Source organism: Papaver somniferum, chromosome 5, assembly GCF_003573695.1.
Source record: "Papaver somniferum cultivar HN1 chromosome 5, ASM357369v1, whole genome shotgun sequence".
Taxonomy (NCBI): Eukaryota; Viridiplantae; Streptophyta; class Magnoliopsida; order Ranunculales; family Papaveraceae; genus Papaver; species Papaver somniferum.
Genome location: NC_039362.1, coordinates 170,594,897 through 170,621,434, shown reverse-complemented (window position 1 = coordinate 170,621,434; position 26,538 = coordinate 170,594,897). Strand labels below are relative to the sequence as shown.

At 37.3% G+C, this 26,538-nt stretch overlaps 1 pseudogene; it reads left to right on the top strand.

Moving 5' to 3' along the window:
• Positions 1 to 1,654: 1,654 nt before the first annotated feature.
• On the top strand, positions 1,655 to 26,538 carry LOC113280029 (annotated as a pseudogene).

Below are 26,538 nucleotides of genomic sequence, written 5' to 3'. Positions count from 1 at the left end.
GAGGACTATCAAAATTGTTGGTTTTCTGTGGACAATTTACTGTCAGACTTTTCCTGCGCGATTTAGACCTGTTCTTGAACATTTTGTTTTTGCTAATAATTTTTATATGATACCTTATTCTTTCTTCTTTAAAATGAGATCTGAAAATCACTCATTTTCGTTGTATAATGAATCCTACCCAAAAGTTTGGACATAAGCTCTCCAAACTGAAGTTTCCAAAAATTATGCTCTTAGTTTAAACTATGTTTCCCTTGTTGTTGGAGTTAATGAATTCCTTATATTTGCTAGAGATTTTTGTATTAATAGAGGTCTTATCTAGTTTCTAAAAAATATAAATTGTTTTGAGTTTTTATTTGAAAAGAAGTCCAAGGTAATTTCTGAGTATAAGTGGTTTAAAATGAACTTTTGTGCAAACTCTTTGGTTTGAATGAACTTAATGGTTCTGAGTTTATGCCCATCTCTATGGTTTTACACTTACTCGTATTTATGAACTTGTTTTATACGGAAAAGTAAGGTAAGTTGATTTCATGGTTTATGAATTAATATTTGTTGATGATTTGTTCGTCACTCATATTTAACGATGTTTGCGAACTATTTATGAATTGCGTTGAGCATCCTCTTGGTTACGAACCCTACTAATGAGTTTTTTCGGGCCCATAAGGGGCAATCCATATGGTGACCTGCGGAAGATCGTCCGGGACGATAGATTAGTTTTCTGATAAACTACGACAATTGGTTATTTGGACCCTCACAGTAGATTATTGCGAACTCACTGGTTTTAGATGATTTCGATTGTGTATTGGCTTTTTAAGGCATTTGATACTTCGATATGGATGTGTTCAACAATTTAATGCATTGTTTATGCTTTCTTTGATTTGATATCTTATCGTTATCATATTTGGGCATTCTTTATACTTGTATCGTTAACTCTCTATCGGGTTGTGGCTCACCCTTTTGTTTTGTTTTGTTTTGTTTTTCACAGAGTGTGAGGGTGGCTTGAGGTAATAAGCTTGCTTAAGCTTAGTGCATTGAGCTTTCGGGGTCAAGTGAGTACGCTCACTTTGTGTTCATGTATATATTAATGTGTATCTGGGATAGTTTGAGAAAAAGGATATTATATTTTTCCTATTATTTTAGTTTGTGAAAAACGATTCTATCTTTCTTTACTATTGTAGTTTCCTTCTATTTTGATTTGTTAAAAGAGTTACTTTCTCTTCTCGAAGTTGTTGTTTGTAAAAAAAAGTATTATAATTAGATAAGTGTGGATCATGTTTAAATGATTTCATGTCAGCTATCTTGTAAGATTTACCATATGGATGATATCTTGTACTCCACACTTTTTGGCTAAATGTTCTGAAAATATGAATGAAACCTTCATGTATTGGTTGATAAATCATAACCTTACTCTTGTTTACAAATTGTTTTTACCCCAAATGATACCTCAGAGAATTTGGAACTTGCCGGTTAACCGAACTCCACGTTCAGCTGGAAGCCAAAAAAGTTCTGGGCCGTCACAAATGGCGAATACGTAAATCCAAGGCATATCCCTTATGCCTGGAAAAGATTCGGCAGTATGACGGTTACTCAACTAGATAGGAAATTCAGATGACTTTGAAACATAGCTTGGTTCGGACTTGTATAATCTATAAAGAGAATGAAAGAGAAGCAGTCAAAGATGTTGAGTAGACTACCTAAAGAGATTCAGGTAGATGTCTTTTTTAAGGTTGTCTGTGAAATCTATTCAAAGTTGTAGGTGCATATGCAAACCTTTTTGCAAACTACTTTATAACCCTAAATTTTTTATGAAGACGGTGTGCATGAACTTGTTTGATTTGATGAATCCCATTACAGCTTCTAAGAGTCGTGCTGATTTGAGATGCGAAAACAACTTAGAGAATGAGATTGAACAAAACTTTCTAATACTACTTGAATAAAAATGACGCGAAGATTTTACCACCATGGCCTTCTGGACGAGTGATATCCTTAGATTCTAATGGGACACTACTTAAAACTCACACATGATGTGCACACCGCGACCTTAAAGGCAGCACTGCGACTCAAAATGTGCCCCACCATCCAAAATTTGTTACTCTTACACAAAGTTCTCATGGACCATAAAGCTTGCATTGTCTGCCCTGTGATTAAGATGATAAATTAGCCAAGTTATCGAGTGAAAATTTAAGATATGCAAGCGTAGTTAGGATCATAGAATTTAACGAAATTATTAATTTATCGAAGTTGTATTGTGTTTGTCATATGACCGAAGATTTATACTTTGTTCCGGAATCTATCTTAGGACCAGGAAATTTATTGCGTGACTCAAACTCCATTTCTTAACCTGAAAATAGATGCATGATCGGAAAATGCATCTTATGACCCCAAACCTACATTGAGCCCCAAAATTTATAATTATGACAAAATCCTGCATTTGTTTCCTAGAAAGTGCACTTGTGACTAAAAATCTGGTTCATGACCTTCAAGGTGGAGGCTATTCTAGAATAGTTGACACTTGATCGAAACAAAATATTAAAACACAAGAGTTCTATACGAACCGTGATGTTAAACAACATAAAAATTACGAACCCAGCAAAAACTGAAGGTCCCATTTATAGGTTTTGTTGTGAGTGTCTAGTTTCTATTTAGCTTAAAATCAGGCTCCGGATCGTCTGTTGCCAAAATTCTCTATTCCTTTGTTGCAACCACTCAGTAACTGACACGTGTTCCAAAATGTAACTGCCAAACTTTCTCAACTTGGACGTGATCTACTCAGCTGATTTGAACCGATTTTCCAAGAGAGAAATAAGGAAAATAAGCATTCCTTCCTTAATTAACTTAATTATCTCTCCCATCCATATTCCTTCCTCAATTATCTCTTCCATCCATAGTTTTGTACAGTCCACAGAATACTCCTAGCAGCTCAGCTTTGATCTAATAATGCGATATACTTCTTCGGAAACGGAAATTAAACGCATATGTGTTGCAAAACTCAAATGCTTTATCTTTTGTCTCAAATTTTATCACAATTGCAGGAACTTGTTCCTTAAGAACATTACAGTGAATCAAACTAACACGGTCATCGAAATTTATAATTTTAATTAGTTATCTCATAGTATGCTAATTCTTGTGTCGAAAATTAGAATTCATATGGTTGTCAAAATCCATTCATACGATACAACACATAAAATCAAATTAGGACATATGAATGTTGCATTATGTCCAATAATAATACAGTATTTTATATTTCATGAAGAGGAAAAAAACCACCTGCTGATGCTCCATGAATAGAAATGAAACGCTACTAATTAGTGTCTTTAAAGAAGACGACGCACCAGATTAAGGAAAATCGGATATTTTCCTTATTTTTCTGTTAGAAAATCTGCTCAAATTAATTGAGTAGATGACGTCCAAATTGTGAAAGTATGGCGGTTATAGTTGGGGACACGTGTCAGCTATTGAATGGTTGCAACAGAGGAATCGGGGATTTTGGCAACAGACCATCCGGAGCCTTAAAATCATGCTTTAATAAGATTTTTTTATATCAAAATTGTTTTGGGTGGCAAGTTCAAGCTTAGGGTACTCCTATTTTATTCCCCAAAGTTGGCAACTAGTGATTGTCCCCAACCTACTTGCAAAGACTAGTTGATCATCAAACCCCTCAAATTGGCAGTTGTATATATATATTAAGCACGTACAATACTAGTTTTTTACTGCCACTCCCTGATAAAACAAATGAAAGAAAGAAAGATAGTCTTGGAAGTTAAATATCATATGTGCATGATTCTAAGTGGTCATCACTCTTCACTCATCTCGAAACCGCATAGTCAAACTTAAGTAGAAGTAGTGAAAAGGACCAACATGTTTCCATGAAACTAAAATAATTCTCCCACTAATCCATTTGCTGTACCACCCACCTATTACCCTATTTTAATTGTTAACTGAAGATTAACAACAAGAGGGAGGGATCTTTCTATAAGCATGTAGGAATGAAATATGACACATATCAATAAATATGGCATATCAATAAGGATTATCTGATGTAAGCGAGGATTATCGTACATGGCAAAGTTGAAGTGACGTATTGGATGATGTCAGCAAAGTCACGAGTAAAGTGTGATGATCTATGCGAAGTATAAGCTGTGCGAAAATGGGTGAGTATACATGAGCGAATGTAACACACAATGATTCCGAAAATAATGGGTCTTTTAGCTGTCATCCACTATGAGGAATCCTATATTAAGGAAAGAAGTCATCACATAGGAGGGAGATCTTTTAATATGAGTCAGACAAGAAATTAGGAGAGAGAAAGTTTATTTGGAGAGCAAGTAAAGTCATTGTAATCCTTTGTATCCAATTATAAACTTTGATAATTAATAAAGAATTCGTTATGATTACTTAGGTTATTGTTTAGATACATTGGAGTGTGGTCGTAGGTTTTCCTGCAACTACAAAGCAAGTACTTTTCATAATAAACAATTCTAACTACTTAGTTCAATCCATCCCCATTCACCCATCGAAAATGATGGATGCACCGAGAAAATGACCGACAAGTGAGAGTGAGGGTAGGGCCCTCATCTACCTCACTCTCTATCCAATGTGAGAATCGCACCGGGATTATGGTCCCTCTCGGTGCTTAGCTCGGTGCTGCTGTTCGTTGTGTTTACAAAGTTGTTCACCCATTGGCATTAATTACACACAAGAAAATAAGTGCGCTTGATGTAAATTTTAAATTATTTAGAAAAAATGTCAACTTATATACTAGTAATTTAATAATAGAGCCTTCCAATCAAAAGTCATCTTGTTTCTCTCAAATAACTAGCTGTTGTATATAAAACCTGCTACTGTTTCGCTGCAATCGCATTTATCTTTCTTTCTTCTTCTTCTAATTTATGAAAATTTTTGGGTTTTGCGAATCAAAACCTAACGTAACAAAACGTAGAGTTGAAAAGTAGTTAGTAAGACAGGACTAAAGGAGAAGATGAATATCAAGTGTTGTATTGGATTAGTGTCTCAATCTACTATCTGTTTGGTGGTGCTGCTGGTGTTGTTGTTGTTCACTACTCTCTCTTCTATTGGAGCACAGCTTACCGATCCCATTGAAGGTATGACACTAATTAACTCATATAGTTCAGTGATTAGTGCAACTCGAAAGTGATATGGTGTTTGTGTTTTGAAAATTCTTCTTGGTATTTAATTGGAGTTGTCGAATTTTTGTACAGTGACTGCATTACTAGCAGTCAAGCAGAATCTAAAGGACCCAAGGAATTTCTTAAAGAAATGGAATAAGCAGACAGACCCATGTACCTCTAATTGGACTGGTGTGCTATGCTTGAATACTTCCTCTCCTACTGATGACTATCTACACGTTCGAAAACTGTATGTCTCTCTACTTCCATTACTTGCTTTGTCATTTTGATTGCTTCCCCTTACTATATCTAGCTAATGGGAATGTATGGAATTTTTTTACGACAGGCTATTGTTGAATATGAATCTTACCGGAACCTTATCACCGGAGCTTGGTCGATTCTCTCACTTGGAAATAATGTGAGTTTAAACCACCAAAGCACACCCCTACAAATTGTTGCGTATGTATGGCGTTACATGGTTATTTTGTCACTGATTCGTTTTATTTTATTTGTGTTCGTTATGTCAGGGACTTCATGTGGAATGAAATTGATGGGAGTATACCAAAGGAAATCGGCAACATTACAACATTGGAGCTGCTGTAAGTTTTTTCCATTGGTTATTATTATTTCGATCAGACCCGGCAAGCTATGTTGTATTACGCGCGCGTAGGCGTCGAGGAAAAATTGGAAACCAGCAAAAAATGGCCTAGACGCCCCCTGGGCCCCTCGCGAGCCTAGGCGAGCGCCTAGGGCGCCTTTCACAACATAGCCAGCAAGTCAATACTATGTGATTGATTTCTTATTGTTATTCTTACTTGTATATGTTATCATTATGTATTGCAGTCTCATGAATGGAAACAGATTGACAGGTTCCTTACCGGGGGAACTTGGTTATCTTTCAAATTTGGACAGAATTCAGATAGACCAGAACTTCATATCAGGACCATTGCCTAAATCATTTGCCAACTTGAACAAAATAAAACACTCGTGAGTGGTTAATTACATTGTCCTAACTAGTGGATTCTCAGGGAACCCTCAGGTTCCAAGTTAACTGTTTTTTTATGTAAGTGATTCGTCTGCGCATTTTTGCTTCCGTAGCCACATGAATAATAACTCGATCAGTGGATCAATTCCACCAGAGATTTTTACACTACCTAGTCTTCTTCACTTGTAAGTTAAATGCTCAATTGTATCCAGTGAGTTTTGATTATCGCTCCACTGGTGTTTGTTTTATCCTTCGGTTTTTCTTTCACTTTGGAATTAACAATGTGAGTTTCTGCAGACTTCTTGACAATAACAATTTATCAGGACCTCTACCACCAGATTTCTCTAGGTCGCCTAACCTGACTATTATGTATGATTTCTGTTGGAAAAAATACAGTTTTATGTGAATAAAAATTACTAATAAAAAGGTTTTTCCAAAAATAAAAAACACCTTCCAAATTTATCTCTTAGTTTTTTACGGGATAAGTTTACCATATATTTTTTGGATTTGGGTTAGGGTTTTATATAAGAAGAACCTCTTTTTATTGCCGATATATATAGAAAAAACCTCTCTTATATATCCCCTGGGGTTGAGTACTTCTTCTTTGTTTTTCGATGTTTGATTCGAGGGTTTGAGTTTTCCGCTGCCAAGTTCTAGTAGGACAAATTTGAATGTGCTATTCAAACTTTGTTAAGATTGTTGTATCTTGGAGGCAGATGTACCCGTAGGGCTATAGCATCATCTTTTCAGAGTGTAGCCGGGCATTCTTGTCTTAAGGACAGTATGTTGAACATGCGCCTCAATCTACCATTCGAGTTTCTTCTTTCTATGTTGTTTAACAGGATGTTCAAGACATCAACAGTTGGCTAACGAGAAGACACGAAAATCAGATAAGTGCCTCTTTATTTATTTGTTTGATCAATTTTAATTGTTATTCTCCAACAATCTTAAGACAAGAAGGTATATTTACAATAACAATTAAAATAACGGAATTGGTTTAATAACTAGGGCAGTGAAGTTGGGTGTTGTTCACGGAATATTGGTCGGTTTATCACCTTATTGTTGTTTGATCATGTTGAGTCCATAACTGATTGGTATATGCAGATTTTGTAGATTATCTATTTGTACGAGAACAACATAGAATCCCGCTATAGTTGAAGCTTTATTATTTATGCGAAAGATTGAATTTATATGTGCAGTAAATTGTCTATGAATTAGTCTAGTCTACTTGGTCAAAAGATTAATTCGCAATCATTCTTTATATCTCCAGCATGTGATGTATAGTTTGTTCTTAGAGATTCTTTATATCTCAATTCCTTGTTAATCATCTCTGCAGCAGGTGATAAGATCGAACCAGAAAATTATGTCACGTGGATTTTCAATACCTAGCCTGTAGGCTGGTCAATCTGATATGAATCTCTTGCTTTCTCTGCTGCTACATTCAAGCACTGGATTCGGCAATCAAATTTTATAAAGGAATTTCCAGACAAGTGGATTTATCAGCTGCAGGCCCCTACTGCTCTGAGGAAATATTTCTTGAGATCATGAATAGTTATAACAAGGGAAATGTAGCATCAGTTGTGTTAGTGGAATGTACGGGTATTAGTGCTAGCGTTCTTGTTGTGTCGCAGGGAGTTCCGACATTGTTCTCTGACCTATGCCATTTTTACGAGCACCCTAGCAAGGGAGATATCATCGAGTAATTGATTTTAGAGTTGGAAAGTTTCATACACACAACTGGAGGATATCCAAGGAGGAAAGACAACGAGCCCCTTCAACACTTACGTGGACTTGTTTTTGTTAGCTCAGTATTATGACAGACATGCAAATATGAGACATCTCTTGCCAGAATAGACGAGGCTGTTAAGCGGGCTCCAACTGTTAAGGAATTTCACCTAGCCAAGGGAAATATATTGAAGCACGAAGGTGACCTGGTAGCAGCTGCTGCTTTGGCAAATAAAGCTAGGTGCATGGATCTAGCGGACCCCTTCGTAAAGAGGGAGTGTCTGAAGCGCATGCTTCTGGCTGATCAGGAGAGGATTTTGTGCAGGGGAATTTGGCTGAGCAGGCGGCTGGTTGTACAGGAGAGGATTTAGATCGACAAAATAATTTTCACTACTTAAGGCAGTCGATGTAGTTTGAGCTTACTTCTGGAGAGAGTTATTACCGCCTACAAAAATTCGAGACTTCTAGTAGAAGGTTCTTTGCTGTGGAGAAGCTCTACGCAATGACTGAAGACCTATTCGACGTCCGTTCCTATCCTTCTCAAAAATTGACTCTCCAGGCCTATATTGAATTGTTGAGGCTTCCAGACCTGCTGGTTGTACAAAAATATTATTGTAAAGCGATTTCCGGAGCCATCAGGTGCTATATAGCATTGGCAGATAGGGTGAGAGAGGCGCTAGTCCGTTCCAAAAAAAAAAAAAAAAAGTGAAACCAAACACGAGGAGGAAACAACTGCTAGCGTAACAGCCAAGCCTGTTGGCATGGAAAACAGCAGTGCAAAGTTGTTGCAGGGTGAAAAATCAATGTTGGTAGAAGCTCGAAGAGTTGAGCTACAGGTATCAAAATCCAAAGTGGAGAAAGACCCGCGGCCCATGTGGCTCTAAAACTCTCAACAATTCCAGAACTAGAATTAAGAGCCTGAAACAAACCAATGAGAAGAGCCCCTCTCTTCATAGTAGCTTGGTCGAATCTTCAATAAAATCTCGTCATGACTGCTTTTGATAGAAAAGACGCAAAGTAAATCTTTTAGGCAAAGCTTTTATAGACGGGAAAAACTTCTTGATGCAAGGAAGTCTTCATCCGTATTGGCAACGGAAGCTCGAATGAGGCGATTACTGAGCAGAAATTCCGAGAACAAGTATAAGAAATTGGAAGAGTTTTTTGACTTTCAGTTTGAAGGATGTCACGAAGGAGAGTACTTTTGATTTATTTTTACCTAAACTTATAGTTAGTCAGGTAAGAAACTTCCCTGATAAATGAGGCGATGAATGCGGGAACAGGAGCACTAGGTTGTTCCAACAAAAGTGCATTCTCCATTGACAAAAGCATCCGTGAAGGTACCGGTAAGTATTGTGCAGCAATTCATCTCCTTCAATATCATGTAACAGTACAGTGGATTTCACGTCAGGTACTCACTCATCTAGAAATATGCTCTTGCTTGCATGTTTGTTTTGAGTTATGTAAATATCTTCTTGGAGTGAGATTGATGAATTATGGTAGACGGTCCTAAGATAATTCGTCTATGTGATTGTCATTGAGAAGCTATTTAGGTTGTCACCTTTATCATGATATTTTAGGAGACGAGGGTCGGTTTATCTCGTTGATTTACTGGATTAGTTGCCTTTTTGAACTTACTGAAAGCAAGAGCTAAGCTTAAATAATAATCTTAAGTAATTTTAAGGCAATTACTAAAATGTGGGGGACCTTTGGCCATAGTCATACTTGGACGGATTCAAGGCATTTCGGCCAGTTGAGTGGCTTATGCATCCGTAGGCTAGTGCACCTTTTTGTTCTCAAAAGGAACACTTGACTTAGGTAATGATACATAAGTAGATGTGGAGAAAGTATTCTTAATGGTTGTGGGACAAACTACAAGTTTTGGAAATATGAAATGTACTTGATATAACCATATTATACATATATGTATAAACCTAGATACTTATCGTACCACATTTCTCTATTATGATATTTTGGGATGTGATGAAATCTTGTGATGTGACAAACATATAACTGTTTTACATCTACTAATAAATCGTTGTTGTTTAAGATTTGACAGGAAACTATTATGCGGTTGAAGTGGTCTAAAGGATCAGTAGGTAACCAAAATAAATTTTGAGGATATAGTTTCTGTCTAACGCGTTTAGTATGTGCTGTAAAACAGATTTGCATCCGCGTTTAACCTGGGAAATCACAGGGATGTTCTGACTAAAGGATCAGAGATTGGAATGCATGAGGTACATATGTAATTTCACATATGTGATATATATTGCACTAACATTAATCTTGAGGAAGATGTAAAGAATGTACTACTGAATAGTACATGTATTTTTTATATGCTTTACAACCACCTATGAAATATGTGATATTTACGACTTGACTGAAAGACCAATTGGTTGATTTGATCTAAAGGATCGAAGGGAACCAGAATATATTCTGAAGGAAATGGTCTTTGTCAAACTTGATGCATTTAATGTGTGTTGTAAATGTGCAGTATATCAGGTGTATACAAATACCCTTGTACCTCAAGAGAATTACTGGGTTAATCTGATCAGAGACTTGCAATACGACTTGCAATACTTGAGGTACATATTAAATTGTGTATGTGATACATATTATACTGACCTTAAGAGATGTTGTTGTTTCAAGCTATGTAAAAATCTTAGCCTATGTGTGTATCCTCTTAAGGAGTGTCTGTCTAAGGAAGTCCTTAAAACAGACAAGATGAACTTGTATATTGAAGAAATCAAAGATCGTGTGCTTTAATTCAAGCATAAGAGGAAGATGAATGATTACTAAGATGCTTCTTAGAAGATATTCCTCTGTGACCGAAGCCTGTGGCCATCATTGCAGAAACTCAATTGACTATGTGAGTCTAAAGTAAATGAGCAATGACAAAGTCTAGACATACTCGGAGAAGGCTAATTCGGTAAGATAACTATACTCTTTAATGAAGTAATTTTAGTTGATTCGTGAAGTCAAAAAGAGGTCTCAGTAGACATGTAAAGTCAAAAGAGAACCTCACATACTTAGGGAAGTCAACAGAAAAATTAGTGGTCCTTTGACGAAAGGATTTTCTAAAGAGATAGTTCGTAATTATACATCGAGGGGGAATGGGACTTAAGCTCATATAATATAAACTTGCCATGAAGGATACTCAACCTTGCTGACTGGAGATCCCAAGATCAAGGTTTCGAATGAGACAACTAATTTATGGCGGGTAAAGGTAAACACTATCAGAGAATTATATTCTCTGTCCCTTCCCTATGGTGTAGATGTGATAGTGTGACTGCATGTGAAGGATGACTTTTAATAAGTCTTAATGAGTTCCATAGTTTCAATTTAAGATTGAAGTGGGGTGTAGCAGTGAACACTCTTAATGGAACTCACCTATCTGAATGAGGAAGTGGGTCGCTTTCTATGAGAATATGAGTTGATTCTCTAGAGCATTCTGAGAAACAAGACGTCCAGGGCCAAAATGGACACAACGGCGGAGCTTGGCAGCAACCTTGGAGATATCATGTGTGGTTGTTATCGCGAGTTACACCAAATGTTAGACAGTTCAAGACCTAATGGACACTGGCTAATAAGTAGTTCAGGTAACCTCTCACTAAGAAAAGGTTCAAGACCTTATGGACACCTATGCCTCTTCGTGATATTTCTTGTTTTCCGTGTTTTATCGCATTTTTATTCATGTGGGGGATTATTGGAAAAAAATACAGTTTTATGTGAATAAAAATTACTAATAAAAAGGTTTTTCCAAAAATAAAAAACACCTTCCAAATTTATCTCTTAGTTTTTTACGGGATAAGTTTACCATATATTTTTTGGATTTGGGTTAGGGTTTTATATAAGAAGAACCTCTTTTTATTGCCGATATATATAGAAAAAACCTCTCTTATATATCCCCTGGGGTTGAGTACTTCTTCTTTGTTTTTCGATGTTTGATTCGAGGGTTTGAGTTTTCCGCTGCCAAGTTCTAGTAGGACAAATTTGAATGTGCTATTCAAACTTTGTTAAGATTGTTGTATCTTGGAGGAAGATGTACCCGTAAAGCTATAGCATCATCTTTTCAGAGTGTATCCGGGCATTCTTGTCTTAAGGACAGTATGTTGAACATGCGCCTCAATCTACCATTCGAGTTTCTTCTTTCTATGTTGTTTAACAGGATGTTCAAGACATCAACAGTTGGCTAACGAGAAGACACGAAAATCAGATAAGTGCCTCTTTATTTATTTGTTTGATCAATTTTAATTGTTATTCTACAACAATCTTAAGACAAGAAGGTATCTTTACAATAACAATTAAAATAACGGAATTGGTTTAATAACTAGGGCAGTGAAGTTGGGTGTTGTTCACGGAATATTGGTCGGTTTATCACCTTATTGTTGTTTGATCATGTTGAGTCCATAACTGATTGGTATGTGCAGATTTTGTAGATTATCTATTTGTACGAGAACAACATAGAATCCAGCTATAGTTGAAGCTTTATTATTTATGCGAAAGATTGAATTTATATGTGCAGTAAATTGTCTATGAATTAGTCTAGTCTACTTGGTCAAAAGATTAATTCGCAATCATTCTTTATATCTCCAGCATGTGATGTATAGTTTGTTCTTAGAGATTCTTTATATCTCAATTCCTTGTTAATCATCTCTGCAGCAGGTGATAAGATCGAACCAGAAAATTATGTCACGTGGATTTTCAATACCTAGCCTGTAGGCTGGTCAATCTGATATGAATCTCTTGCTTTCTCTGCTGCTACATTCAAGCACTGGATTCGGCAATCAAATTTTATAAAGGAATTTCCAGACAAGTGGATTTATCAGCTGCAGGCCCCTACTGCTCTGAGGCAATATTTCTTGAGATTATGAATAGTTATAACAAGGGAAATGTAGCATCAGTTGTGTTAGTGGAATGTACGGGTATTATTGCTAGCGTTCTTGTTGTGTCGCATGGAGTTCTGACATTGTTCTCTGACCTATGCCATTTTTACGAGAACCCTAGCAAGGGAGATATCATCGAGTAATTGATTCTAGAGTTGGAAAGTTTCATACACACAACTGGAGGATATCCAAGGAGGAAATACAACGAGCCCCTTCAACACTTACGTGGACTTATTTTTGTTAGCTCAGTATTATGACAGACATGCAAATATGAGACATCTCTTGCCAGAATAGACGAGGCTGTTAAGCGGGCTCCAACTGTTAAGGAATTTCACCTAGCCAAGGGAAATATATTGAAGCACGAAGGTGACCTGGTAGCAGCTGCTGCTTTGGAAAATAAAGCTAGGTGCATGGATCTAGCGGACCCCTTCGTAAAGAGGGAGTGTCTGAAGCGCATGCTTCTGGCTGATCAGGAGAGGATTTTGTGCAGGGGAATTTGGCTGAGCAGGCGGCTGGTTGTACAGGAGAGGATTTAGATCGACACAATAATTTGCACTACTTAAGGCAGTCGATGTGGTTTGAGCTTACTTCTGGAGAGAGTTATTACCACCTACAAAAATTCGAGACTTCTAGTAGAAGGTTCTTTGCTGTGGAGAAGCTCTACGCAATGACTGAAGACCTATTCGACGTCCGTTCATATCCTTCTCAAAAATTGACTCTCCAGGCCTATATTGAATTGTTGAGGGTTCCAGACCTGCTGGTTGTACAAAAATATTATTGTAAAGCGATTTCCGGAGCCATCAGGTTCTATATAGCATTGACAGATAGAGTGAGAGAGGCGCTAGTCCGTTCCAAAAAAAAAAAAAAAAGTGAAACCAAACACGAGGAGGAAACAACTGCTAGCGTAACAGCCAAGCCTGTTGGCATGGAAAACAGCAGTGCAAAGTTGTTGCAGGGTGAAAAATCAATGTTGGTAGAAGCTCGAAGAATTGAGCTACAGGTATCAAAATCCAAAGTGGAGAAAGACCCGCGGCCCATGTGGCTCTAAAACTCTCAACAATTCCAGAACTAGAATTAAGAGCCTGAAACAAACCAATGAGAAGAGCCCCTCTCTTCATAGTAGCTTGGTCGAATCTTCAATAAAATCTCTTCATGACTGCTTTTGATAGAAAAGACGCAAAGTAAATCTTTTAGGAAAAGCTTTTATAGACGGGAAAAAACTTCTTGATGCAAGGAAGTCTTCATCCGTATTGGCAACGGAAGCTCGAATGAGGCGATTACTGAGCAGAAATTCCAAGAACAAGTATAAGAAATTGGAAGAGTTTTTTGACTTTCAGTTTGAAGGATGTCACGAAGGAGAGTACTTTTGATTTATTTTTACCTAAACTTATAGTTAGTCAGGTAAAAAACTTCCCTGAAAAATGAGGCTCACCAACACGCTTACCTAAATAACACCGATAAATAGGAAAAAATGGCGTTATTTAGACCTGTTATAACCGTTTTCACACCTGTGATTACCGTTTTTCTAAAATTAATATTTCAGTTTTTTTCTTCTAAATAACATTTTAACACACGTTTTTTACACCGTATTTTCCGTTTTCATACCGGTTAAACCCGTTTTTAAGGAAAAAAAAATTTGAGTTGGAGAAATTCTTATACAATTTTTAATTTCAAACTTACAACTAAAATTTCATAAATAATCATTAAACACTTCAAATTTTATAAACTTACAATAAGTAACCTAGTGACAGTAGTGCTTGAAATTTTAAACTTAGACAAACCAACTTGTACCGGCATTTTTTTTCGACTTATTCAAGTAATTTTTGTTTTCTCGACGATTCTCAGTTGATTCCTCCTCCTCTTCCTCCGCCTCATATTGGTTCGCGTAATGCATTTGGCTGTCGTAGTTAACAGTATCGTCATCTTCATAACCATAGTCTTCTTCCTCATTATCATTACGATTATCTACTTCATTATTGATATTAATATTGGAATTATACTCTTCATTAATTCCTCGGGTATCTTCTTCTGGACGATCTTCAGTGTAATGAGAATTGTATATGGGATTTTCATTTTCATGACCTTGTGTATTGTCTCCAAATGTTAGGTTACCAAAGTCATAAACAAAGTTACTCACTGGCAACCTTTGATATGAGATTTCAACTTCTGGATCATGCCATTCGTATGGTGGAGGGAGAGGCTCTGAATTATTAGCTGCTTCCTCTTCCAATTCATTTAACCAATATTCTTCCTGAGGTAAAACTGGTGTTTCATCATCCCCTGCTATCCAATCAAGCATATTTTCATCTGTCAGCAGGCTATGAACATTGTGGACATCGATGTTATGTCGCTTTGCTTTACCTTGAACTCTTTGCTGCTCCAATCTTAAATTGTACTGAACATATACCAAATCGTTTATTCTTGACGAAACTAAACGGTTGCGTAGTTTGGTGTGAATTCTTTCAAACACACTCCAATTCCTCTCGGATCCAGACGATGTGTTTGTCTGGCTTAGTATCTTTACCGCGATCCTCTGGAGTGATGGAAACTGAGCACCGTATGACAACCACCAGCTTACAGGATCACCTTGCAGAGCATCCAATCTTGCTGATGGTGATGCAAATTGGCCTTGCATCATTTGCATTCTTCCCGCCTAAAAATATCAAAAACTATGAATAGAAATTCATATAATTACGAAATTAATTGTTAATAAAAATTCACACCTCTAGCATGCATGTCGCTTGTTCTTGAGGGCTACTAATCATTTTTGATATAACTTCACTGAGACAAATTTGGGGCTGAGAAATTTCATTGTTGATGAGATTGGCTGCTGGGTTGTAGATATAATATGGATTCAGAAAATGCGTTGCAGCATGAAGAGGAGAACTCAACTGATCTTTCCATCGTCGGTTAATTACACCTACAATAGAATTATTTCGAGTTTTACCCAAACCCCTTTCTATAGTTTCCACACATGTAGCAAGTGCATGAAACAAATAACCCATGGTAGGTTTATCTGAATCCAAGAAACGGATCATTTTCAATAAAGGACCAACCATCATGCATGCATTTTGGCATGTGTGCCAAAACATCTCATTCAAAATAATGTTTTTCACATCTTTAGCCGTACGAGTTTTTCCTTCGGGCGAGTTCACAAATTCTTGGTCTACAAAAAGACTCTCGATTGCATTACGTTGATCAATGATACTTTTGATTGCGATAAAATTTGTCGCAAACCTTGTTAAGCCAGGGCGCAATAGATTGCGTCCCCCAGAATGTTGTCTGAATCTAGCAAGAACCCAACCATGATTATAAATATTTACTGATTTTTCTAGCTTCTGAAATCACACCTTTAACAAAGGGGAACTTTTCAGTATCTTCCAACATTAAATCCAACACATGAGCTTCACAAGGTACCCAAAAAAATGTACCATACTCTATGGCCAATCTCATACCTATTAAAACAAAATGAGAAATGAATTAATAATATATAAAAATAAACAACTGTAATTAAATTAAGTTGTAATAGTTACCTGCGGCTTTGAATTGGGATCCTTGATCAGTTACTATTTGAACAATATTTGTCGGACCAATATCTTCTATAACCGGTCTGAACAAACTCATCAAATACTCATCAAATATTTGTCAGTTACTATTTGAACAATATTTGTCCAACAGAAGAATCAACTTTTTACCGGCATGTTTTACTTCTCCCAAAATTCGCCATGCTAGGTTGAGAATCCCTATTAGTATTATATTGTCCTCCCATATCTACAGACATCCTAGGTGCTTGGTGTGGTGTACGCATTGAAGAACTAGGTATGTCCATAGAGGCCTGTGGACGCTGTGATGTACCTTCTCCGGCATTAGTATCCATAAATTTGTATGTTAAAAACCCATAAACAAATAAATAAAAAATCAAATAAATAAATTAATTAAACCAAAAAAAATGAAAAAACGTAGTACCAACGTTATTTAGACCCGTTGTAACCGTTTTCACAGTTGTAATTACCGTTACATAGGAAATTCAGATCACAAATTATTTATTTTTCTTATTTAACCGTTATCACACCCGTTATTTTAAAAAAACGTCAAAAAAACGCGTTTTATTCCTATATAACGCGTTTTTGACCCAAAACGTGCTCACACCCGTCAAAACACGTTATAACGGTCACGCCTAGTACCTGTGACCTGGACCATGACCCGTTTTTCGAACCTTCATCCGTGTTATTCTTGTTATTCTTGTCAATGTTTGTATGTACAACTTTTTTCACCCACAGCTAGCTTGATAACAACCACTTTGATGGGGAAATTCCAGCTTCTTATAACAACATGAAAAAGTTGTTGAAAATGTAAGTTTGTATCATTAAGAACTAAATTTTTTGCCATTTTCTGTCGTAACTCTTAGTGAGATTTTATTGGTTTTAGAGATCATTTGAAGTATTTGTGTGTAACATACGAGAGCAGTCTCCGCTTGGCATAATGATTTCTAAAAATTAATGTTTAAATTGTAATTATGTTTGTCCATCAGGAGTCTTAGGAATTGCAGCTTGACGGGACCGGTTCTCGACATGAGGAGGATACCAAACCTCGCGTATATGTAAGTTTGTGAGATTTTCTTTATTTCATAATATTATATGTTTAAATCAGGCAACCTGGCTCGCCATTGTTTCATTAATTTACGTACGGTACATTTTGTTGATAAAAATTTTCACGTTTCAGGGATCTCAGCTCAAACCAGCTTAATGGGTCAATACCTTCAAGTACGCTCTCGGACAATATGGCCACAATGTATGTACATCTGTCTTCCCTAGTTTTACCGATTGCATCCACCTACTTCCATGTGGCTTCGTGATACCTTTCCATTTAATCAAAATATAAATTCGAATTTATACTGCAATTCTGATTAATTTATGTGCAGTGACTTATCAAACAACCAACTGGAGGGGAATATTCCTGACAGTTTTTCTGGGCTTCTTCGTTTACAGAGATTGTGAGCGTACTTCGAGTCTAGTCTCATTTTCCTTACCGTTTTGCTGGATGCATGTTTTGATCAAGCAGTCCGCATATATCTGACTGCGTGGGGTTTCATGGTCCTTCATTTGATGTTGAAGGTCACTGGAGAATAATTTTTTGAACGGTTCCACTCCATGCACCATTTGGAACAACAGGATTTTCAATGCCACCGAAAATCTCATCTTGTAAAACTTGCAACATTAAAACTCAGTATTGTTCCATTTCATCCACCATAAGCAGCCAAGTCGAAGCTTATTTTTGAGAGCACGGATTGTGTTAGTTGATTTATATGAGTATATTGCTGACATTTTAATGTGTCTTGGATGGGTAATGCAGAAATTTTCAAAACAACTCGCTTTCAGATATTTCAAGCACTCGTATCCCCCCCGTGAATGTCACTATCAGGTAGACACTTCACCATTTACTTTAATTGGAGCAACTTCTTAAGCATTGCGTTTTATGATTATTCTCGATGATCAGGCTTCTGGGAAATCCTGTATGTATGAATGCCAACCAACTCAACATAGTTCAATTCTGCGGGCCTCCGACTGAAGACAAAGATATATCAGACCAACCTATCAAAACTGTCTGTGGGGAATGTCCTAAAGACTACGAAGGAGTCACTGCAGACGATTTAGACTGTTTTTGTGCCGCACCTCTAAAAGTTGAATATCGTTTGAAAAGTCCTGGGTTCTCAGATTTCCGTCCATATGAAGCTGCCTTTAATGTGGATCTTTCGTCTAGTCTTAGCTTGGAACTCGATCAGATATCCGTTGTTTCATTTGCGTGGGAAAAAGGGCCTCGACTGATGATGCACCTGAACTTGTTTCCCAATCGCGTCAATATTTTTAACCAAAGTGAGATTCAACGAATCAGGAGTCTGTTCACAGGTTGGAAGATTCGCCACAGAGATATTTTTGGCCCGTACGAACTGAAGAAGTTCAATCTGGGATTTTACGCAGACGGTATGCTCGCTAAGGAATGACTGTGGGGATTTTACGCAGACGGTATGGGGATAGATTTTGCAAGCAAGGGCATTCAATCCCTTGTTGGCGGATCAGCTTGCCCCCGATAATGAAAACGACTAGCCGACAACTGATGATGACCGGTCCGACTCGAACAGCCGCCTGCTGGTCATGCCCAGGCCCGCTATTCCGGATTGGACATCATCGGTTAGGCGGGGTGTATTTGTTAGGGGCGTCACCGGGGAAGTGGAATAGACCTAACAATTGCATTCGGTCTAAAAATCGAGACGGATTATTGCTTAAACACGAGAAGGATTATTACAACGAGACGGGAAAGCCGATCTAATCAATCGGCAGGTTGAGCCGAAGAGTGTTCTCCTTGGTCCCACCAAAAACGCTGAGGCGGTCAGGCCACGCCGGCGGGTTATGATGGCCGCAGCACTCACGGTCGTTTTAGGTGGCATGCTCACCACCAGGGCGGATTAAAACCCCGTCCGAACATGCCTTAAACCCTATGGCAATACGGGATCAAAAAGGTCATATTATACTGGTATGCTCGCTAAGTTCTTTTTTAGAGAGGCATAATGTAACATGAGAATGATGCAAGTAAGGAATGTTTATTTTGTCTACTTTTGAGTGCAGGGGGGCTAGAATCACAAAGCTCGGGGCTAAGCAAGAGTGTGTTTGCGGGAATTATACTAGGAGTCATTGCTGTAGCAGTTACGTTAACTGCATTAGTTTCAATTTTTATTGCGAGAAGACGTATGAAAGACAATCATCGTGCAGTATCTAGAAAACGTCTATGTAAGTATCAATGAAAGCTTTGTCTGATTGTTTGATATTGTATTAGATATAGTGATTCAAATTAACACCTCATCTTTATATGAGCAGCGTCGAAGAGGATCCCAATCAAAGCTGACGGTGTTAAAGGGTTTACTTTTGAAGAAATGGCTTTGGCGACTTACAATTTTGACAGCTCTACTCAGGTTGGCCAAGGAGGCTATGGTAAGGTATATAAAGGTGTTTTATCTGATGGATCATTTGTAGCCAGTAAGCGTGCTCAAGAAGGCTCATTTCAAGGGGACAAAGAATTTTTCAACGAAATTGAGCTGTTATCAAGGGTTCATCATCGAAATCTTGTTTTTTTGATTGGATACTGCGATGAAGAAAGTGAACAAGTACATATTTCTGACTTACTCTTACTCAATTGCTACATTTTTTCATATGCAGATGTTAATTAAATGTCTTAATGCAGATGTTGGTTTACGAGTTCATGCCAAATGGAACACTAAGAGATCACCTTTCTGGTAAGCATTTTTTGCTGGCATGAATTTCTTAAATCCATTATTGTGGACTTTTCATTATCTAATGTTAATTCTTTTTGATGGATTTAATTTATTCATATTAAAGCAAAATCAAAAGCACCATTGAGTTTTGCTATGAGACTGCGAATAGCTATAGATTCAGCCAAAGGGATCCTCTATCTGCACACAGATGCAAATCCCCCCATATTCCACTGAGACGTCAAATCCAGCAACATATTAATCTGTCCCAGATTTAGTGGGAAGGTTGCTGACTTTGGACTCTCACCTCTTGCACCTGTTCCAGATCTTGAAGGAACGACTCCTGAGCATGTATCCACTATTGTAAAAGGCACCCCTGTAAGCATGCCTGAATTTCTACAACAAATACTTATTGTTGGCTGCTGTTTTTTGTAATTATTAGGACTAGTGACAGACAAACTAGTGAACTAAATTCTGCATCTTTGCAGGGTTACCTCGATCCAGAGTATTTCCTAACACACCAGTTAACAGACAAAAGTGATGTCTATAGCCTCGGGGTGGTGTTTTTAGAGATTTTAACAGGGAAGTTACCGATCCAGAATGGTGAAAACAATGTTCGTGAGGTACTACACCAGCTCCTCTTCTAACTTGGTGATTTTATGATGTAGTACATCTTTCTCTGTATCAACAATGGTTGTTGATCCTTTTCTTCTATATCAACTTTAACAGTTGATTCCATGCTTATGGATCAACTATGACAGTTGATCCCTTACGTCAGTTTAAGTTAGTTTGCTTCGCGCAAGTATTTCCTTTTCTAGTTTACGTCAAACTCTTTCCTTTAATCAGTTCATGTAAGTCTATATAAAGGTTGGAACTCTTGTTTACAAGACACATCTTATTACATCTTATTATCAATATTATTTATCAAGTTTGTTTATTAATCTTTTACCTTAGAATCTTGATCCTAGAATCAGTTCTCTATTAAGTTTCTGACGGAACTTAAACCTATCCCTGTTACCCTTATCTGTGCTACACTAGTTGGTATCAGATACAGAGTTTTTAGATTTTTATCTAGAAACAAATCCTTTACACAGCTTCCGCAACAACTCAAAACCCTAAATTTTCCAACAAACCCACCTTTCTTTTCAATGGGAGAAAAGTTGACACAGACGGATATTGATGCCATTGTCACAACACTTGAAACAAAGCTCAGTGCAACACTTGAAACCAAGCTCAGCGCAGCACTTGAAACCAAGCTCAGCGCAGCACTTGAAACCAAGCTCGACAACAAAATTGAAACGTCTTTTAGTTCCTTAGAAACCAAGTTTGATACCAAGATTGATTCAGCTACAAATTCTATAAAATCTGCACTTGCTATGCATGGAGATTATTTAGACAAATTATGGAAACATGCTGGTTTTGGTGACTTGGTGATGCCTAAATTAACCGATGATACAGAAGGGGACCAATGATCTTGCGAAAAAGAAGAAGAGGAAGAAAATCAAGCTAACGAAGTTTCGTTTTTAGCTCTCGAGGATTCAACGTCATCCGAAGACAACGCAATTGTTTCAATTACTTATATTGGCGTGGACAGTATTGAATCAAATTCTAAGAATGACGAAGTATCGCATGTTTCACAAGAACTTAATGGTAAGTCTTCGAAACTTTCCTTAATAGCGTCTGATGTTGATATACCTGTTTATTCTAGGGTAGGAAATAATCAAGTTTTTATTCATGGAAACACACGTATGGACTCTTGCGTAAACCCTAACAAGGATTAACTTGTTGAGTTATCATATGGAAATTCTTTTGTGTCGCCTTATACTTCTAAGGATGTGTTAGTATGTCAATCTCAAGAAGATATAACTACTGAGAACTATGCCGGAAGAATTCGCGGACGTATATTCTCAAACGCCAAAAGAGTATCTTTGGCAAAAGAGTTTGTAGTTAAGCTAAGAGATAACATGAAGACATGTCCAGAGATTGATATTTCCGAGAGATGCACTTTTGTGCAATGTCCAAGTATACGATGGAAAGCCATACATCTTACACCTGCTATTGCATATGACGTCCTAGCATCTGTGGATGAGATGGAGCTATCAAAACCGAGTAAAGGATACAATTTATGGCCTGGAGATTATTCAACAATACTAAACTAGTCTGTAGATCAATGAATTTCAGTGTGGTTCTACAAAGTTTCTTTTACAAATTTCAGTGTGGTAAAGATGATGTTTTCATCAGGTTTGACGACAACTTTTTCCTTCCTCAAGTCTGGTCATACTTCCTGGAATTTTGGTCAGTACATGATTCACATACTTCTTTGGGATTCAAGAATACAGCTAAGCAGACTACACATTCCAGTGGTGTCTCGGAATATAGTGATAACCAAGGTATTTTTGGAGTTTCAATTTGTCCAGTATATGTGGAGGCTTTGATAATTAATACAGGATACCGGTATGATCAATGCCATACAAAGCCTAAGCAAATTTCTTCCTTGCTGCAACTAAAGTTGGTGGTTTTCGATATTTTTTACTACTCCAATCGTTTGGATGTTCTCTCGATTATTCGAAAGCCATGTGCTGTTATAGCATATAGGAACTGCATAGTTCTTATTGGAAAAGTTTGTTGGTATACTAAAGTGATTTGGGTTAACCACTCGCGGGTATTAGTTAATTCAACAAAGGGAATGGTTGATGTTTTTCGTACCAATGGTACAGTGGAGTTTACTATATACTTGATCCATGAGTTCACAACGGAAGGATCTCCATATAACATTATCACTTTTAATTCAGTGGTTGATGATAATTCGCCTACTGAAAAGGTTTTGTCCAATGTCAAGGAATTGCTCTTGATGGGAAATACAGAAGCTATTGTTGGGAGCTCACTAAAACTTAGCATCCATTCTCTATTTTTGGGTATCATACATGAGCTTTTCGGAGATATCATAAATTCCATGTTATTTACAACAATCAAGGATTATTTGGAGCTAACAACTGATGAGCACAAGGAGTGGGACAATATTTTGCAGACGTTATTCATTATTTCTAAAGGAAGCAAAGTGGTCATAGCTACAAGACGTAATGAATTTGCTTCATCGACAACGAATTCCTTACCCACGTATACTTCAAGTGGATTGGATGATGATGATGGTTGGACGATCTTGGAGAAAACTACCTTTGGTCCGGCAGGTACGACAAAGACCACAAACTTAGTGTGGATCAATGGTGAAAGGTCAAATGTTATTCTCACTCCGATATGTAACGATGGTCTTGTGGATTTGCTTCATAAAAAAATAAACCCTTATACTGCGGATCAAGGGGGTGTGACTTTTCGAACTGGTGCTATCATGAAGGAATATTTACAAATATTTTTCAGGTTTTTCGAGTTCTCTTCGTCAATCCTAGTGTACGTTGCAAACATTTTACTCTTCTTCGTGACCAGAATTTGGTATATTTTCCTGGAGTTGTTGTATACATACCATACTTGGAAGAAAATTTACTCGAATTTTCGGAAGGAAGACGACGAGATTGATCGTGGAAACCTGGTGCAAACTACTTGGGAGCCTGGAGAGGAATTTCATTTTATTATGCTCAATTATGGACTCAAGGAAGTTGTCATTTTACTGCCAATGAAGTTGGTAATTTTTAATACTTTTCATTGCCGCGATTGGGGAAATTTCATTATGGACGAAGAATTCTTTTGGACTATTCCTTGGGAAGACATGTTTTTCACGGTCACCAAAGTAGTTGAGAAGTACAGTTTATTTCACAACAAAAAAATCCCTTCCGAACAAAATGCACACCATGAAGCATACAGTGTATTACAAATGGCAGTTGGTATTTTTTACAGGTATGACGGTGAATTTTTTTTTCAAGTGTGTCATGGTTCTGAATACTTCTTGGCATTCGTTAATCTTGCCCTTGGATGTTGGATTGAAGATACCAAGTATTTCCGTGAATTTATCAAGTGTTACCGTGATAAGTCTAATGATAGCACTCCTACAGAACTTGCTAAGTTGAATCACATCAAATTACACTTTTTGGATAATAAGGAAGTTGTTGACATCAGTCAATTGAAATTTCGTAGTCATGTTCTTAATGATTTTTCTGCGATTTCTGCTGTTGTTGGATGTGAACGTGTTATTTCGGATAGATGGATGTACAATGAAGATGGAGAAAACAAACACACTGGAGAGGCTATCATGGAGTCTTCTGTGTCTATTCTTAAGATGGAAGCAGAAGAATCTCGACTCAACATTGTCACTTCAATTATCGACACCATTGGAATATCTTCTGCAGCAAGACTTGCTGATGCTGTAGAAAACGTCATGCTAGCTTCAAAAGACGTTAGTACAAGACCAGTCGAGGAGACTGATACATTTTCTTTGAGATTTACTTGGAATAATTTTTCACATTATGATGTTGATGATGACAACAAAGGTTACAGACAAAGGTATGTGGATAATCTATATTCTTCTGTTCAGTCTACTTCAAGGAGTCAGTTCATTTTATTATTTAAAGTTCAAAAAAAGCCTATGGTGATCAGTTTTGAAAACTACTACGAGAGTGGAAAAGTGATGTATGGTTTAGGTACCGATGATGACTTGAGTGATTCTGGAAGTACCAAGTATGCTCGTATGGAATCATCATACATACTAAGCTTGTGCGAGTTGGATATGAAGCACGTGAACGATTTTCTTTGTCTTCATGAATATATTGACCAAACTATGGTCATTCTTAAAGAAAAGGAGCTTAGTTGGGCAGAAAGTGTCTCCTGGAAGCAACACACATGCATGATTTGTGAACCAATTATTTATACTACTTCAAAGCAACATTCCCTCGTATGGTCCGCTATTAATCTACTTGGGATTCAAACTGTGATTTTTATCCTTGATCGTGGTAAATCTACACGAACAGGTGATAAACTCGATAGTCTTCTATACAGAGAAATGTTTGGAGTAAACCAAGTAGGAAGAGAAAGGAAATTAGTAGCCATTACTAACATGGTCGACATGGATATCACGTTCTTTTTGCCGCCTACTGCTCCATCATTGTTAGTTGGAATACTGGATAACACTACTGATACTAGACGTTATGTCGAAATTGGAAGACTTGGTTGGTGGATACTATTTTTAAACAGAAATGTTGATACTACAACTGAAGAAATATTTTTGGACCAGCGAAGAAACAAGTTAATTGATTATGCTTTCAAAGGAGTAGATCAGAATTTGGAAGACACAAATGTTATTCTCATGGAAGTCGTTGCTGGCATGGTTTTCGTTACCAACACTAGTGACGTGACTTTTGTCTTTGATCGCCGGAAATTTAAGCACAACTCTTCTCATACTTTGAGAAAGATTTCTTGGATGTTTCGGTTTATGATCTCTAGAACTACAAGTTTTGTGTTTGATCGTGGTAAGACGGTAAATGTGATATCTACATTTTTCATGGGGGAAAAGAACTCGTATTTTTTGATGACAACTCGAAGTCTAGAGCAATATATGGAGTAAATAAAATTTTTCTTATTAGCTAACTCGAGGGCGAGTTTCTTTCAAGAAGGGGGGACTGATATAGTACATCTTTCTCTGTATCAACAATGGTTGTTGATCCTTTTCTTCTGTATCAACTTTAACAGTTGATCCCATGCTTATGGATCAACTATGACAGTTGATCCCTTACGTCAGTTTAAGTTAGTTTGCTTCGCAAGTATTTCCTTTTCTAGTTTACGTCAAACTCTTTCCTTTAATCAGTTCATGTAAGTCTATATAAAGGCTGGAACTCTTGTTTACAAGACACATCTTATTATCAATATTATTATCAAGTTTGTTTATTAATCTTTTACCTTAGAATCTTGATCCTAGAATCAGTTTTCTATTAAGTTTCTGACGGAACTTAAACCTATCCCTTTACCCTTATCTGTGCTACACTATTTTACCAGTAAAGTAACCTACGTAAGAGCTTGACAATTTATAATTGCAATATTTTCTATTTAAGGTGAATGGGGCCTATAACTCTGGTACGATCTTCTCAGTCATAGATGAAAAAATGGGATCTTATCGGGAAGTTTGTAACGTTGGCCCTGCAGTGTTGCCAAGATGATACAGATGCTCGACCTTCGATGGCACAGGTTGTGAAGGAACTGGAAGACATTTTGTATATGATGTCCGACTCTGACATCAGCATAGCTGTCTCCACGGATCACGGTATTGATGATTCAGAAGTATCAATAACGACGACGACGACACCACCGTCACCATCTTCGGTGTCAATGTATAATAGGGACTGGGATCTCTATGTGTCATCCGAGTACATCTCTGGCAGCGATCTTGTCAGTGGTTTAATTCCAACCATTGCACCTAGGTAAAAAGTTCAAGCAGCATGGCGCACCAAAAATGAGAGCCGAAATGTGGACCAATCAACTTACAAGTTCATGACATTCATAAGGGACTCACGGCTCCCCAAAATGGTTTACCATTTCACATCCTAGCGGCAATTGCTATGGGTTTATTCAGACAATGATACGTGGTGAGCCATGTGGATGAGGTAAGTGGATTTTCCA